The sequence below is a fragment of the Podarcis bocagei genome (assembly GCF_964188305.1).
Source record: "Podarcis bocagei genome assembly, chromosome: 1".
NCBI classification, from domain to species: domain Eukaryota; kingdom Metazoa; phylum Chordata; class Lepidosauria; order Squamata; family Lacertidae; genus Podarcis; species Podarcis bocagei.
The window spans coordinates 37,749,915-37,768,159 of record NC_138125.1 but is presented as its reverse complement, the minus strand read 5'-3'; positions in this window follow the sequence as shown (position 1 = coordinate 37,768,159).

Below are 18,245 nucleotides of genomic sequence, written 5' to 3'. Positions count from 1 at the left end.
ATAAATACAGTGAATACAAGACTCACCAATCACTGTGCTAGATTCCAACTCCTTCTTCACACATTAAATGCTCACTTCCGTCTGAGACTCAGGAAACACCGTGACAGGAAATGAGGCTGCCATCAGGGGTAGCAACAGAACTGACAATTCACTGTGCTAGAAAAGAAACGCGTGTGTGTGTGTGTGTGTGTGTGTGTGTAGAGAGAGAGAGAGAGAGTGTGTGTTTCTGCTCCCGTTAGATTCACAAAATGTTTAGGGGTACCCCTGCGTACCCCCAGAAAAAGCACTGATAATAATAACATGCTATTAAGCTCAGTGCAAAAAGATTGATGGAGTGGTCATTATGCCAAAGAATAGTGAAGCCTCTGGAGGATTTAAATTTCACAAGAGGGTTCAGAGGCGAGGTGAGTTCTAGGGACCATTTTTAACAGACCTGACCCTGTTGGATCAGATCCACAACTATGGGAGGTTCAGAGATTCCACAGAAACAGAGCGGCCAGTGAGTTTTATGGGAGAGCCAATGGTGCAAAAAGCAAGCAAGCAAGCAAACAAGCAAAAAGGATCTCAATTTAGACAAGGCAGTCAGAATGTGCCACCAGGTATCTGAGCTTGCCTGCACAAACCTATAAATAATACAGGGAGATCCAGGTGTTGTTATTTAAAATGGAGTGGCCAGAATGAAAAAGGACAGCAGGAACCAAGGAGCAAGCTACAGACTGCAGGGAAGTCTGCGGACAGACAGCAAACCAGGAAACAATCAGGGAGACATATAACACCTATGGATCGAGAATGCCACAATGTCTTGCACTGGGCAAACTCAGTGTGTTGGATCCAGACTTGACCTTCTGTACCTGGAAGTGGCAAAAACAAGAGTGGCCTTTTCTGCAGCGGCATTTTTTGCAGTAGGCAAAAACATTCCTCTTCCCCCAGGCCTTTGGGACTACGGCCTTTCAAACCGTGGACGGGTAATTGTTTTCCTTTGTTACTATGTTATGTATTTTTGTGTTTTTATACCGTAAACGGCCCTGTGATCCTTGGGTGAAAGGTAGCTGAAATATACTCCCAGTCGAGTGTGGATTTCATGCTCTTTATTCAGCTCATAGTAGTGAGGAATGAAAGTTCCCCCAAAATATCAACTTTATATACCGTATTTTTTGCACCATAACACTCACTTTTTTCCTCCTAAAAAGTAAGGGGAAATGTCTGTGCGTGTTATGGAGGGAATGCCTATGGGTGGCATGCCTATGGATTTTCCTCCTCTAAAAGCTACGTGCGTGTTATGGTCGGGTGCGTGTTATAGAGCGAAAAATACGGTACATTATTTACACAATGGGTTGCACGTGATTGGCTAATCCTGGGATTCTCCTGTAGGCCAATCAGGTTGTGGATTCACTTCCACCTGGAGCTGGATTGGGTGGCTCCTGCAGACCAATCATACTGCTGCATTCTGGACCCTATTGTTCTAGGACCAATCAAACTGCTGCTTTTTGGATCCTATTCAACTCAGTACATAACAGTAGTATAGAAATTTAATAAATAAAATAAGTAATAATAATTTATTTTCTGTTTGTTCTCAGTAATAAAGATAGGTACACAGCAAAGGCTACTCAGCTGTGGGGAAAGAATGGGAGCAGCTCAGCTGAAATAGAAAATAGAAGCTGATGCTGTCAGCTGCCTGCTGACCTCCCATTGATTAGTTTTTAACTTTTCTATTTCTTCGCTTCTCCTTGATGCTTGGACTGCTGGTAGCAAACTTCACCATCACAAGCATAAGTTTAAGTGTCAGTAAATGTAGAACCCACTCTTCAAGAGGGCCTCTTCCCAAAAAGGCTACAAATACGAAATCAACTATCAAAACAATACAAAACGCCAAAAAAAAAAAAAAGCTTTAAAGCATTCAAAATTCATGTAAGGAAAAAATCAACCTCTGGAATAACAAATGGACATCCATTGTAGAGATGTCTCCAACAAGAATCCAGTGAATACAATCAGTGTTCATTCACAATGTTCTTGAGGGTTTTTTAAAACATTGTTTTGACATTTCTACATTGAAATGAATAGTGTGGAAATAATTACGGTATGTCATTAATTATGTTAAATCTGTAAATTATGTAAGTATGTAAAATACATTACATAGCAGGCAGCAAGATGAGTAACAGCATTTGGCAGAAACCAAACTGCAGCAGAACAGAAGCAACGCTGCATGTGATGAATACAGGTCACTGCCTTCTTACATTTCTAAGCCAGTGGATATCTAAAATAATAATAATAAGCCATTAAATCTGAATTCTTAGTGAACTGGAACTGATAGGATTTACCACCTTAAGGTTTTTACCTTGTTTTAATTATTATACATGTTAGATTCTGTATTTATAGTTTGCTTACTTCTGAGTTTCAAAAAAGTGTGTAAGGGCAAACTGCAGGCATCAACAATGCTTGTTAAGTGGGGAAGGTTAAATTTTAATTTGGGACACCTGTCAGGAAAAGCTTCTGGGACTTTTTTTTATATATACAGGTCAAACTTGCATCAGCCATTCCCACACTACACAGATGTGCAGCTGCTCTGAATGTCTTGCCTTTCTCACAAGCCCAAAGCAGAGGGTCCCCAAACTGCACAAAAACCACAGACAAAGCCAATGGGCCTAGAACACAGTGCAAGACGTCAGCAATATAACTGATAAAGAAACAGCAATACAGCAGCCCTGTGCCACTTCCCCATTTTGGTAATTGGTTTCTGTGTTAAGGCTTCTGAGGAACAATAAGCCACATTGGGGAAATCCTGCTGGTTATGTTATTTTGGATGATTCACATCAGATAATACTTTGGGTGGGGGGGGGACACATAAAAAAGAGGCTTATTTTCAGCTGCCAAGCAGGAGATAGTCCTTCTTTCTAAATTGGTTTAGCTGAAGCAATGAGATATACTGTAATCTAGGGATCCTGTCCCCAGCTCTACAACACATTCTTCAAGGAATCAGATTAACAAGGAAATTTGTATTTTCACTTGGAGGAGGCGGGCGCTTTTTGCAGCGTGAGCCTATTTCGCAATGGTTACAAACCTATTTACATTTTTATATAATATTGCTGAAATATGTTGTATTGTTATTTTTATCAGTCATACTGCTTACCTCCTATAGTACTTATGGGTCCCATTGATTTTGTCTGTGTGTTTTTCCCCCTGTGTTTCTTGCCTTTCTCTACATAAGTTTTCAAAAGAAGGGTAGAGAGTTGCAGTTTTGTAAATGGTAAGAACCAAAGGCACCAAAACCAGGAATATTAAAGCCATTCACAGTGGCTTTCCCGCCCCCTTTCCTAGCTCAGCTGATATATATATAAAAAGTTGTAGCATTTGCTATACAAAGTGACCTAACTTGTCAAAGTGACCTAACTATGGTTATGTCTTCTGATGAGAATTTCCTAAGGAAACATTTCCAGTGAACTGGGATTAGTTTTTTCTCTACCATTCAATCCGTTTAATCATAAAGGTTCACGGGAAAAGTGGGCCCAGGTAACTAAATGGTCCACTTCAGTGTTAGTATAATGGTTGCTCTGATGGAAATGAATGCACATTAAGATTGATAAAGATGTCATTAATGCTAACTATTGCAAGATACCCAGAGTCTTCAGTCATTGATTTCAAGGAGCTACCGCTTGATTGCTACACAAGCTGCTTCTTGAGCTGCAGCCAAGGTTTGGACATGCAAATAAGCTTTTCTGCAAACTCATTAGTGTTGTAGCTTCTATGCCACTAGTTAGAGACATGGATTTTTTGATTAATTTTTTTAGCAACGGTCACTCACAAGACCATGAGTTTAGTTGCAGAATTTCACTACTGGATTCACACAAAGTTACCAGCAATGGCATAACCTCTATGCTAGCGCTAAGCTTTTAAATCAGAAATCACTACATTATTCCCTTCAGCAAAATGTATACTACACGCGTTTAAATATGTTTTTGGCACCCTTGTGTAATTACAGAAGATCAAAATCAACCATTTCTTAAATTATGCTAATTCCTCCCCCTCCTCTGTCTCATGTATGTATGTATTGTGTGTGTGTGTGTGTGTGTGTGTGTGTGTGTGTGTGTGTGTGTGTGTGTATTCAAAGACAGCAAAGTGGTATGACGCAGTGCTCCAGTATTGCTTGTGAAAAATCCAAAAGGGGTGGGACAGGGCTTTCCTATTATGTGATTAAGTCATAGAAGGCCAAACACAAGCATGCACCACCACTATGAAAATTGAATCCAAAGCTTGCCAAGGAAGGCAGAACAATCTATTGCTGGTCTCCATGCCAGATGTACCATTGCCCTGATAACTACATGTCCAGCCACAGAGCCCCTCAACTCTGCCAACTACTTGAGTGGTAAATGAACGGACACGACAACCATCTGGGATTTGAAATTTTATTTATTTCAGATGTAAGAAGCCTTGACATAGGCACTGGGTGTGTATCCCTCTTAGGTCCCTTGCTGGGGGGGGGGTGAGGCATGGCAGGTTCCATTCATGGGTGGATCCATCACAAAACGCAAGTTTACGAGTTGGCCCCCAAATGCTTAGGGAAGATATATGGCCTGCTAGCCCTGTGCAAGTGGCTTTTGGACAGAGACTTCCCTCCAGATCCTTCTAACCTTGTTATCTCTGCGGCAGAGAACCGGGTGGGTGAGTCACCACTTGCCCACACCCCAAGGCCTAAACCATCAAAGTTGTGACTACTGCTATGGGGAAGGCAAAACCTGCAACACAGTGGAAATTCCTTCCCAGCCTAAAATACGGCAACCATCAAAAGACCACTGGAAAGCCCTTCTAACCGAAAAGGAAATGGTTATAGCAGTGATAGACAATTAATGAAGGGAAGGGAAGGGTGGGTGATGCTCCTGGCTGACTAAGTGCTACGTTCGGGAGTCAGCTGGACTAAGTAGATGGCGGGTGGACCTCAGGGAAACCTGCCTCCCTCAGCTCCGCTCGCCATGCCCCCCCAGGGGGGGCGCTGTGGATTGGCCCATTTGAATTAACGGGTTTGGTGGAAACCTGTGAGCCTCCACAGCAGCCAAGGTGAATGGGGAGGCAGGCAAAAATGGTGCGGCACACCCAGAAGGAGAGGAGGCACTGTGATGGGCCACAACTGCTGAACACCAGGAAGGGCAGTAAGCAGCCATTAAATATGGCATGATTGCGCCATGATTCTGATGGGCTCAAGCACACAGGATTATATAGGAGGAGTTCTGCAGAGGTATTGTGTTCTACTTTACAGAGGCCATTCCAGAACAGACAACACAAACTTGACATGAGCCAACAGTGTGACGCGGCAGCTAAAAAAGCCAATGCAATTCTGGGCTGCATCAATAGGAGTATAGCATCTAGATCAAGGGAAGTAATAGTGCCACTGTATTCTGCTCTGGTCAGACCACACCTGGAGTACTGTGTCCAGTTCTGGGCACCACAGTTCAAGAAGGACACTGACAAACTGGAATGTGTCCAGAGGGGGGCAACCAAAATGGTCAAAGGCCTGGAAACGATGCCTTATGAGGAACGGCTAAGGGAGCTGGGCATGTTTAGCCTGGAGAAGAGGAGGTTAAGGGGTGATATGATAGCCATGTTCAAATATATAAAAGGATGTCACATAGAGGAGGGAGAAAGGTTGTTTTCTGCTGCTCCAGAGAAGCGGACACGGAGCAATGGATCCAAACTACAAGAAAGAAGATTCCACCTAAACATTAGGAAGAACTTCCTGACAGTAAGAGCTGTTCGACAGTGGAATTTGCTGCCAAGGAGTGTGGTGGAGTCTCCTACTTTGGAGGTCTTTAAGCAGAGGCTTGACAACCATATGTCAGGAGTGCTCTGATGGTGTTTCCTGCTTGGCAGGGGGTTGGACTCGATGGCCCTTGTGGTCTCTTCCAACACTATGATTCTATGATTCTATGATTCTAACACATTGGCCTTTGTGAACAAATACATTCTTTTGAAAAAAAGCTCGGCTAGAAGTAGCTAATTACTGGAAGGGTCCAACCCTCCACTCCAGAAAGAGTTGGTTAGACGAAGTAGGGGACATAGCTTTATCTGGGCACCCGACACAACACAGAAAAGAAATAAGACATGATGAATTTGATCGTACGTAGTTTCCTTTTCTGTGAAGAGCTACAACTCTCCCTAGACCGCCAATGGCCCAGACCACCTTGTGGCAGAACGGTCTTCAACACTTGTTTAGCATCTATGATTTAAACTGTAATGAAGTTGTAACTTTCTCTGTATACACCACATGTTTGGTTGTTGACTGTATTGCATTTGCTTTTACAAAAGCGTAATGAAAATATTTGGGGGGGGAGAGACATAATGGAAATTTTTCAGTCAATGGCTAATAATTTGACTATGCTCATAAATTATTGAATTAGGCAACCTTGTTTAATCGCTCCAGATAGTAAAATCATCCCTCATACCAGAAGTAGACATTGTTTTATGCCAACCAAGAAAATCAGACATTTTTTCCCCTAACAATTACAAACTGTGAAAACATTTCTGATACTTAAAATTTTTTGGACTGTTTGAAATATTTCCAGGATAATTACTGAATTATAGAATGGGCTTCTCAGGCCTCTTCAATGGCCTGAGTCCCAAGACATAAGCTTGAGGCTGTATAGATGAAATTTAATATGAGGGTTGTCTGCCATATTAATTTGCCAGACACACTCTGGTATTCATGTGCAATTATGAGCCCTTATAAAAGTTAGCGAGTGGAATCATTTTACTAAGTAATCTTCACTGTCCATAGTGCAAATTAGAGCTCTTGGGTGGAGACATTTTCACAATTGCAAATCTGTCGTGTTAAATATCATTATTTGGTAATTCATCTTGATAGCTAATTTTCATGAGAGTATATGTGTTAATTGAGCAAAAAGAGAGAGAGATCTTTTTTAAAAAAGAAAAAAGGCATCTATACATTAGTGATCAAATGATAATCACACCACAGGGGGCTGTGGTGCATAAGTGCAGCTAACTGTTTCTATACCAAAAATGATGTAACTGTTAACCTTGACTGAACGCGACCTTTAGAAACATATGATCTGCAAAACTGTCATATATAGGGCAGGGAAATGCAACTCTAACCTCTATGGGGGCAGATTTTTTAAAATAAAAAACCCCACTTGCTTAATAAGCTGTATACTGCTTAAAAAGCAATTGTGTATACTGTATACTGCTGAATACTGTGTACTGTACAGTGGTGCCCCGCAAGACGAATGCCTCGCAAGACGAAAAACCCGCTAGACGAAAGGGTATTCTGTTTTTCGATGCGCTTCACAAGACGAATTTCCCTATGGGCTTGCTTCGCAAGACGAAAACGTCTTGCAAGTCTTGCGATTTTTTTCGCTTTCCCCCCCTTTTTCTAAGCCGCTAAGCCGCTAATAGCCTTTTAGCCGCTAAGCTGCTAAGCCTTTAATAGCCGCTAAACCGCTAATAGCGCTAAGCCGCTAAGCCGCTAATAGGGTTGCTTCGCAAGACGAAAGAAACGCTAGACGAAGAGACTCGCGGAACGGATTATTTTCGTCTTGCGAGGCACCACTGTATACTGCTGTGTACTGTATACTGCTTAAAAAGGCAATTGTGCTAATTGGGCTGCAATTAAATACTAAAATAAATTGTGTGACAATGCAAGGTTATTCTCCAAGGAAGGCATCCAGGAGCCCTGTCTCTGTTACACTGTCATGCATAAAGCATGTGAAATAAATCAGAAGTAAAGATTATTTGACCACTAACTCAACTTGCAGTGAGTTTCTTCATGAACAACTGAAAACAATAAAGTCCTAAAGTCCTGCCTTGGTGTTTCGCACAGCCATCATGTTGGGCATCATGAGAATAAGATGCTGGATTAGATGGACCATTGGCCAGATCCAGCTGGGCAGTTCTTATGTTCACACAGTCAAACACGGACATAATTTGGAGACCATGTTTCACTACTTCTTGCAGTACAACACCAATAAGCTGGTGGTCCATAAAAACAGAGAAGTTCTCAAATGCCTAATAGGCCTCCATGTGGCCCCTCAGCTGCTCATTGAATGGGCCTGGTGTCAGGGGTCCAATTCTTATTGCATTCAAACATTGCATTTCCTGTTCATTTTAAGGTTTGAGCTGGCATACTTTGAGGCCATTCAAATGGCACAGCATAAACTGTAAGGTAGTATTTTATTGTCAGTCTGTCACATTACCTTCTCCTTATGTTGCTTCTCCTTATGTTGCAGCTTAATATGGCAAACTGTGTTTCCAAGCAAGGAAGAGGAGCCACGACTTTCAGATTAAAAAATGTTTCTTTTTTACAAATATATTATAAGAGCAATGTTTTCAGCTCTTTGCAATATGAACTACGGTCTTCTAGTTGAAAACACCATGGAGCCTTGAGGCATCTTTAAGACTATTAAGGACATTGTGGCATAAGCGTGTGTAGGCCAGGGCCCACTTCTTCAGATGCCTCTTTGGTTTGCTACTCATCACCCAGCACAGATTGTGCGCTAGAAGCGTTAGGTGTGTTAATCAAAATTCCCCCGTAGCCTTTCCCAATCTTGTTACTTTGATTATGCATTTGCTAATATTCTAAGCACCTTTCCACTTGGTAACTAGGCCTTGACACCTGTGTCATGGTATCTCACACTTCTTCTTTAACATATGGTTTGAGCGCAGCAGCAATTGTCTTGTTATTCCCTTCTCCTCTGGCTACCTTTTTTCCTCAAGACATTTCAATATTAAATCAAGTGCACCAGCAGAAAGGGAACTAAGGCTGTGTACAAACCCGACATTTAAAGCCCAAGGCTTCCCGCAAAGAATCCTGGGGACTTTGTTTCACCTACAATTCCCAGCACCCTTAACAAACTACAGATCCCAGGATTCTTTGAGTGAAACCATGCGCTTTAAATTTACAGTGTGTGCACAGCTGCATGCACACCATGCATTTAAAGCGCATTTCCCTACACTCGAAGAATACTGAGAACTGCAGTTTATCCCTCACAGAGCTACAAATTGCAGCACCCTTAATAAACTCTAGCTCCCATGATTCTTGGGCAGTGGCGGGGGGTGTTCTTTAAATGTATGATGTGTATACAGCCCTGCACATCTTGCTGTATTGTTTTTAGCTGTTATTTCAGAGCGTTACAGAGTGATCCAACCAGGCTGAGGGAGGGAGAGTTGGATGGAGCGGAAACGCCCTTCTGCTCAGTTCTGCCAGCTGAACCAGCCTCCTGATGGCCACTGAAGATATGGGTGAGCAAGAAGCCCACTTGAAGCATCTGTGAAGCCCAGCAGGAAGCCCCCAAAAATGGTATTCCAAGGACGGGGAGGGGGAAAGCTGAACCACTGGTCACTGCCATCAGCCTGCCCCCCCCCCACCTTGCTCTGCAGCTACCATAAATACCTGTGCTGTGGGTGCTGCCACGGGTCCACTTACTTTGCAAAGCCCTTCTGACTTTGCAATAATGCCAAGGTGTCTGGGTGCTGTTGGCTGCTACTGGCTGCCTGCCAAGTAAAGCAGAGAGACAGAGAAAAAGCGAGCTTTTCAGTTCCTTATTATTATTAGAATGACCAGGACAACATTCCATCCACACCATTCCTTATCCAACATTGCTTTGAGTGAGGCTCCACCGCCCCTTCTCTGTACTTCTCTGTTCATCAGACTCCTCCTCCCTCCTACACTGGCTGCTAAGCACCACCAACCTTTGAGTCCTCTTCTCTGCTATTCTCAATGAACGTCTGGTTTGGGGGAAGGGAATGGGTGCTAGGTTACTCTCCAGCCACAGTGTGTCAGTCAGCTGCTGCTCAGGCTCTGCCTGTTCAATGCTACCAGGTTCCTGCTCTTCATCTTCCATTATTTCCCTTCTTCTTCTTCTTCTTCTTCTTCTTCTTCTTCTTCTTCTTCTTCTTCTTCTTCTTCTTCTTCTTCTTCCTCGGTGTGACCTGTGTCGAACCACTCCTCTAGATCTATACTATCTGCCCCTTCCTCTTCTCTGGAAGGCTCCTGGGGAGGCAGTCTCCACCATTCCTCTTCATCTGCCCAGTCCCTGACATCAGGACTCAACTACATTCGTAAAAATAAAGCACTTTATATGTGTTAGAACACTGTGACACAAGATCATAGGGAGGCAAACATGGATGGTCCGGGAATCAGCATGTTTTTACATGAGTAGAATGTGTGCTTTTATTTAAAATGCATCTCTGGGTTATTTGTGGGGCATAGGAATTCGTTCAATTTTCCCCCAAAATATAGTCTGGCCCCCCACAAGGTTTGAGGCACAGTGGACTGGCCCCCTGCTGAAAAAGTTTGCTGATCCCTGCACAATATGGTGCTGTGGAGTCCCATCTTTTGCCAACGGAATTTCCCTGTATGAAGTTTACAACGCATTTCATGGAATAACTTTTTTGATGTGTCTAGATTCAGCGCAAGGTTGCAAGTTGGATCCCCACATGGGATAGCTGCATATTCCTGCACTACAGGGGGTTTGACTCAGTGATCCTCAGGGTCCCTTCCAACTCTACAATTCTAAGTTTAAGTCTAAGGTTTACAGCCTTAAGCATGTCTAATCAAAGCAAGTCCCACTGAATTCAAGGGGCTTGCCCTCAGGTAAGTGGGGATACGATTGCCGTTGTACGTTGACATGGTAAGGTGGAGAAAGATACAAACAAGTTTACAGAGAAGAAGCACTGTTTTATGATACATATGAACAAAACGGACAACAGGTGCTTCCTACAGCATATAAGTCATTTTGGCTGGTTTGATTTGATCTGATAATTTGATTTCTGATAATGAGCTATTTTTCTTTTATTGTATTAGAATCTGGAGTCTCTCTTCTCTTTGATATGTTACATTACATGGCATCATAGTTCCTAAGGCGGGAGGGTTTTATTTGTTGTATATATGTTGCTGTTTAACCTTTAAGAAGAAAGACAGCTATTTTTAAAGAATCTGCTATAATCAAAGAAACTGGGAGACATATTAAACATTTCAATAACTATATGTTCAAATAATAAGAATGAATGTTTACTTTGGGTTACATTGACACAGTGTTTTCTATGACATCTGATAACAGATACAGACATTTAAGCTGATTTTTTTTTAAAAAAAAAAAAAAGGTGCCAGTACATTGTCTATCACTGTCATTACTGAAAGTAATGTTTCTGTTTTAAGTACTGCAGAATGTACACTATGGTCTAAATTACAAAATATTGCTAATAAAATGTGAAGACACACGGGGAGGATATGTGAGAAAATACAAACTGTATTTGTAAAAGAAATCTGTTTTATTCCTAACAACATAACCGAGAGAACCCAGTGCTGCAATGTGTTCACAGTTACCAATAAATGTGTTAAGTTCACCTTGCATATTTCCAGAACGCTGAGGACATCCTAGGACAAAGCCTGCTTTGTCTATTCAGTAATGTGAACTCCCCATTCACCCTGGCTGCCCAATAGCATGTCTCCTTACAGACTATTTTCCACCATGCTGCTGTTTTCCACCATGTTTCCTTCTGGGTGGTCTGAAATGCCACCCGCCATCTTCATTTTCCCAGCATGTCTCTGGGCCCACTGTGTCACGGCCTTACAGGGATTCGGAGGGGGCTGGGAAGGCATGCATAGGATTATAGTGTTGATGGCTGAACAACCGCTTCATTGTTTAGTATTGTCACTGTTTGTGTTTGTGATGACAGACAGCTTTACCACATGCCAGATGCTATGAATCCGGTGGACCCATATTCTTAACACTTGCTTCTGTGAAAAGGCATAAACTGAAGAAAAGTACCTTTTCTTAACATGCTTCTGCAAGGAGGGCCTCAGAGCCAAGCAAACAAATCACGTTATTTGGAGAGGGAGTGGGAAAGCATTGTGTAAATCCAATGGGGTGGGCAAGCAGGGCCTGCGCAAGAGAGACAAGTAGTCTGAAGCAGTCCATGTTCCAGGAGCTGTAGCAACTAGGGAGAAGGCCATCTTGGTGGTGGTACCCAACTATGGAATGTCCTTCCTAGGTGAGGCTCACCTGACCCCTATGCTAAGCTCTTTGCAGCCCCAGGTGAACACCTCTTTATTCCTGCAGGCCTTTTCCAAGTGACCCACCGCCATACGTTTAAAGCACATGATTTCCTCCAAAGAACTCTGGGGGCTGACGTTTGTTGAGGGTGCTGACAAATTAGCTCTGTGGTAAGTAAACTACACTTCCCATGATTCTTTGGGAGAAGCAATAGGCTTTAAATGCATGGTAAGAACCTTAGAACCGTGTTTAGTGTATTTTAGCCCTTGGAACAACATGTATTTACAGAGGGTTCACACAGTATTTTAACAGGATTTAATGGTGTTTATGTTGATTTTCGACATGGTTATTTGCAGAAGTGGATCACCAGGTGGATCGGAGCTGCTACACCATCTTCCCAGAAGGTGGGTCACTTATTGGGAGGGTACAGGGACAGGTAGCAGGGATGACGGTCCGGTGCAAACACACTGCCAAAGCAAATCTGGGACTTCTGCTGTTGTGCTTGCACCATGCCAACCTCCCAAATGCCTCACCCCTCTCCCTCCCAGTAAGCAGCAGTGACCCACCTGCCACGAAGCTAATGTACCGGTTCCATCCTATCCAGTGAGCCACTCTTGTTTATTTGTATTGATTTTCTATTTCTAACTTGTAATTGTCATAAACCACTCCGAGGGCATGGTCAATGGGTGGTTAATGATGTCTCAATAAATAAAATAAAAACAAAGTCCATAATCAGTCCACTCAAGTAGCTGAGCCAGCATGCCTGTGAGAACATGTAAATTGCAAGAATCACTGCCAGATATAGACCCATCTGCTATAAGGCAAGAGAGGCCTGGAGGAAGGCTTCCTCATTCAATCCAGCTCAGATAGAAGTACATAGGAAGCTGCCTTATACCAAGTCAGATCACTGGTCCATCTAGATCAGTATTGTCTACCAAAACTGACAGGCTTTAGAGTATTTCAGGCAGCCCAGCCTCTTTGTCCTACCTGGAGATGCTGGGGATTCAGCTTGGCTACATGCAAAGAAGATGATCTCCCACTGAGCTATAGCCCTTTCCCCACATGACCAGGGCAAGTGGAAGTGAGGTGGAGAAATCATCAGTGATAATCAGAACTGGTTTCTCCACCTCACTTCCACTTGCCAAATGTCCTATTGCTATAGGACAGTCACGTACAACACCTTGATCGCAAGCCCCCAGTGGACCGTGGGGTTATTTCTGGTCAATCGCAGGACCTTTATCTGCAACAGCAGCGGCAGCATCCGCTGCCAGTCTCCACAGTGATGCAACCCTGAGCAGCGGCCCACGTGCGGAGATGGAGGGAGGCGCGAGGGAGCTGGGGAGAGGTCTGCGCAATGCTGCTGGAAGAAGGGGGGTGGGCTTAGCGTGGCTTTCCCAATCAGGGAAGTGGGCAGCTGCTGGAGACGGAGGGAACCAGGATCAGGACCAGCTGTGCAGCACCCTTTGATGGGGGGGGAAGGAGGGAGTGAGGGCAGGCACCATAGGGATACACATCAACTGTGTGGCCCCCTTTAATGGGGGAGAGAGAGAGCTGCTTTGGGGAGAAGCAAGGGCTGGCTTGGGAGAGAGAGAGAGAGCTGGGCACCCACCTACTCTGCACCCATCCCTACCACCCACACTGCCCTCATCCCTGCCCCCTAGTGGGAAGCAGCCAGCGCCCGCCTGCCCACCCTGCACCCATCCCTGGGTGGTAGATCACTGCCTGTTTTTGATATTGGATCATAGATCACAGGCTACTTGAAGCTGGACATGCCTGCTATAGGACGTTCAGCACTGAAGAGGATGGGTGGTGAGCTTGCCAGGACACGGAAAACAAGGTTGGTTGGTTGATTGTTTGCAAATTGGAGAGATGGTTAGTTCTTGCTTGCACTGAGGCCCATATGCTGTCCCACAATCCCTGGGAATGTGTCAACACAGGCTTTTCTCAGTCATCAAGTAACTCAGAAAGTTCTAGGTTAGCTATACATTCTAGACTTGTGTCACCCGTGAGTTGTATGAGATTGTCTGAGGCCTGCTCAGGTTCTGGTTCAGGTGGGCCTGGAACAGAAATGGTTGAGAAACACAGGCAAAAGCTGGCCACAGATGAAGCACTGAAATTGCCCAAGTCTAATTGCTGGGGTTGCAGAACTTCTGGGCTAAGATAGATGGCACAGCCTCATGAGATTGACTGGATGTCCTGTAGAAGTACTTCTAGTCTTGTACATTCTGTTTACCTGATCTTGTCAGATTAGATGTAGGCTTGCAGCAACAGGGCTGAATTTGGTGCTAGGTGGCACTCTGGTAGATTGCTCTCTTGGTCCTTCGATGTGAAACTCTGCTATAGAACAGACTTTTGCTATACACAACGTGAAATCTAAATGTGCTTGTCAGACATGAGCACCAGGCTGATTGCTGTGCACAACAGTGACATGAATATAAAGACTCCCTAAGGTTAAATTAGGCTCCTACACTGAAATTCTAATTAGGAATATGAGTGCCCCAACTCTGAGAAAATGCATGTGTGTTTAATTACGCTCCGTTTTCAGTGTACCCTTCTGTTATTCCATACCACTCTCCTTCCTCTTTTCTTGCTGTTTTCAAGCCACCCATGCTCCTCACTTAATCTAACTGTAGGGCCTTTTTTTAGGCTGGCATTAATTGACAAGCAGTGTTTAATTATTATTTTTCATCTTCCAAGAGACCTTCTATTAACTCACTATGGTTCTGTGGCGGCATCCCTACCCCCTTGGATCTTGTGGCACAGCTCTGCCATCTTCTGACGCTTCTCTACACTTGCCAGCAAGGGAGATCTGCTACTCTTCCAAACCCCCAGCTATTATTTCTGTCAGATGTCATCACTGCATGCTCCCCAAGGAAATTCTCAGGCCTCTTGAATTGTATATTCAGCATTTTAAGCAGGCAGCTAAGTGACTTTTAACCGGTACCTAAAACCACAAGGATGGCTTTTGCTCTGTTGTCAGGCCAATGGAAGCCCACCTAATCATTCTGAGCCTAGTACATCATCCTTTGGTGGAAGAACCCAATAAATCATCAGGCAACTAGGGAATTATTTACAGACATTCAGTGAATCCCTAAGGAGTGAAGGGAATCTGGTAGGTCTGGATTATTTCCAAACCAAAAACGAAGGTGCCAGTAACTCACTCATGCTTGTAGTAGAAGCTCTCAGTCATAGGGCATTGCAGGTGGTCTTCTCCTCCTAGAGAAGTTGGGTCCAAGCTGGTTACAGAGCTTTGCTTTTCACAGATTCACGTTTCCAGCAATTATTGAACTCCAAACAATATTCACTTTAAGGAATTATTTTTGTTCTTAAAACAAATAATCATTTCAGGGGGTTTCACAAATAATGGAACCCCACACGGTGCAGACATCAGACATTAAAACCCCAATGCTAGCTCAACAGGAGTGGATGCTAGTAGGGGTTTGTCTCATTGTATCTTCTTTGGCTACAGCTTGTCATTACTTTAGCTGTGAATGGATGTAAATGTGAAAAATAGCAGCCAGGCTGTGGCTTGGCGTAGACATTTTGGAGTATTCAGAATGTTCCATCTCTTTTCTTCCCCTCCTCTTTGTTTATCTTATTTCGAAACAATCTTGGAGCCAGCAGGAAGCTATGCACGCATTTCAATGAGATACACAGTGCAGGGTGTGCAGAAAATAGAAGCTGCCATCTCTGCTGGCTACTTGTACTTGTTGAGTTATTCCCCAGGTAGTCAGAAGAATGTTCTGTGATGCAATATTGGCTATGCTCCCCTCCCCCCAAAAAAACATATTAACTTTTCAGTTGACAACTACCTGACATTCAGAAGACATCTTAAGGCGGCCCTATTCAGGGAAGCTTTTAATGTATGATATTTTAGTGTTTTTTGGTTTCTGTAGAAGCCGCCCAGAGTGGCTGGGGAAACCCAGCCAGATGGGCGGGGTACAAATAAATTATTATTATTATTATTATTATTATTATTATTATTATTATTATTGACTAAGGAACTGAAAAATATCAGATATGTTTTACAATACTGCAAATGCAAAAAGAATCAAGGGACTCCTTACTTCCTTCTATTGATATACAGTGGTACCTCGGGTTACATACGCTTCAGGTTACATACGCTTCAGGTTACAGACTCTGCTAACCCAGAAATAGTGCTTCAGGTTAAGAACTTTGCTTCAGGATGAGAACAGAAATTGTATTCCGGCAGCGTGGCAGCAGCGGGAGGCCCCATTAGCTAAAGTGGTGCTTCAGGTTAAGAACAGTTTCAGGTTAAGTACGGACCCGAGGTACCACTGTATAAGGAAGCGCTGTGTGTGTGTGTGTGTGTGTGAGAGAGAGAGAGAGAGAGAGAGAGAGAGAGAGAGAGAGAGAGAGAGAGATGCATGGCATGGGCTGGTGTTGAGAATATAATACCCCTGAACATGGAGTTCTTTTGTGTTGCGCTATCATATACACAAATAGTGATCTCAGTTTTCCAAGTGATGGCCCTTATGTAACCAAAACTGTACCATCCATCCCAGGGGTGACGCATCCTGTTTTGCCACTTGGAGAAAAAACAGGAGCATGCTGCCCTGCCCCACTGCTGCCCTGGCACTGATCCCTTGGTGCAACTGCAGTCTGCCTTACCTGTGTTGCATGGTAGCACCCACTTCCAGCAAGATCTGAAATCTCATGCACACCACAAGATCTCATGAGATTTCAGCAGAAACTTATGCTACTGCTATCACTGCTTCTCCAGAAGTGGTGAGGAGGCAGACAGGATGCCTGTGGGTGCACGTCTTGTCATATTCCAACAGTGAAAAGTTGTTGAGTTTTTTGTGTGTGGTTTTTTTGGGCAAAGTTGTTGAGCTATTTAAGGAAAGCCGACATACATCCCAGGCTCCATACGTATGGCAACTCTGAGGCTTGTGTGCTTGCATCACTCAAGGTGGTTGCCCTGACCCATTCACAAGAGGGAGCCATCAGCAGGCTTGAGGGAAACTGAAGTTTAAAAAAAAAAATAATTCAGAGGATAGCTCATGAAGGAGAACACAAAATGTTAAATGAGGACTGAGCATGCTCAGTGGGCATGGAATGTTTGCTGATCAATTGAGGAGAAACGATGGGGGAATAGAATGGCATATCCTGTAAGAGGCTATAGCGGCGCGGCAGCAGCAGGAGGCCCTATTAGCTAAAGTGGTGCTTCAGGTTAAGAACAGTTTCAGGTTAAGAACAGACCTCCGGAACGAATTAAGTACTTAACCCGAGGTACCACTGTATTTTGTTACAAGTTCCACGTTGAGCATTGATATATTCTCCACAACTATGTTTAGCCTAAGCAACTAGATTCCACTACTTTTTTATTTTTTAAAAGAATTGTTTAGGGACAAAATTATACGATATTATTTACAGTAAAAAGGGACAGTATATCAATTGCAAATACAATGAAATCCAGGAGTCAGACATATTATAAACAAAATAAAACATGCAATTAAGAAAAAGCTTAAAAGAAAGAGAAGCAAAAAAAATATGAAAAGTTCTGATTCTTATGTTTCATGCATGAGAGATATAGGAGAGAAGTGAAGATATTAATGACCCTTTCTTTCCCTCCATCCACTTCACATCTTCTTTCTTTGTATCTTGTGCAAGGCTTTTTCTCCTGACAGCATTCACTGGCATTGTAGGGAGTTGGACTAGATGACCCTTGGGTTCCCTTCTAACTCTATAATTCTATGTAGTACCAGGACTTTCCCCCCAACCCACCCCCGCATATGGCCTCTCTTTTGTGCTAGCACCCACAGCACTCTTAGCAATATATGAGAACTGGCACCTCATTTTGTACCCCAAAACAGCACTGATCTTAAGTATGTCTACAAAATTTTAAAAAAGATTACATCCCTACATTTGCATCACTGTACATGGCAGCTGAAGGAAGTTAGGAAGGCCCTATTAATGACTTTCTGTCTGTGCATTGGCCTAAGCAAACAGACTGACCTTCTAGGGAATTGACCCAAGGCACTAAACAGAGGTCAACAATAGATGGGATAGAAATTCAGTTTTGTTTACACTTTAATGTAGACCTAACTAATCGGCACTTCTTAATATATAAACTGAAAATACAGGTTTCTTCAAAACACTTCTCAATATTTTTGTGAAGCAGTTCTTCAGTCAACTGATGTGTGCAAAAATGCATCAATTTAGGAGAAAGCATACATAAATCACACATATTAGTGAAAATCACATACAAAAATAATGCAAACTGTT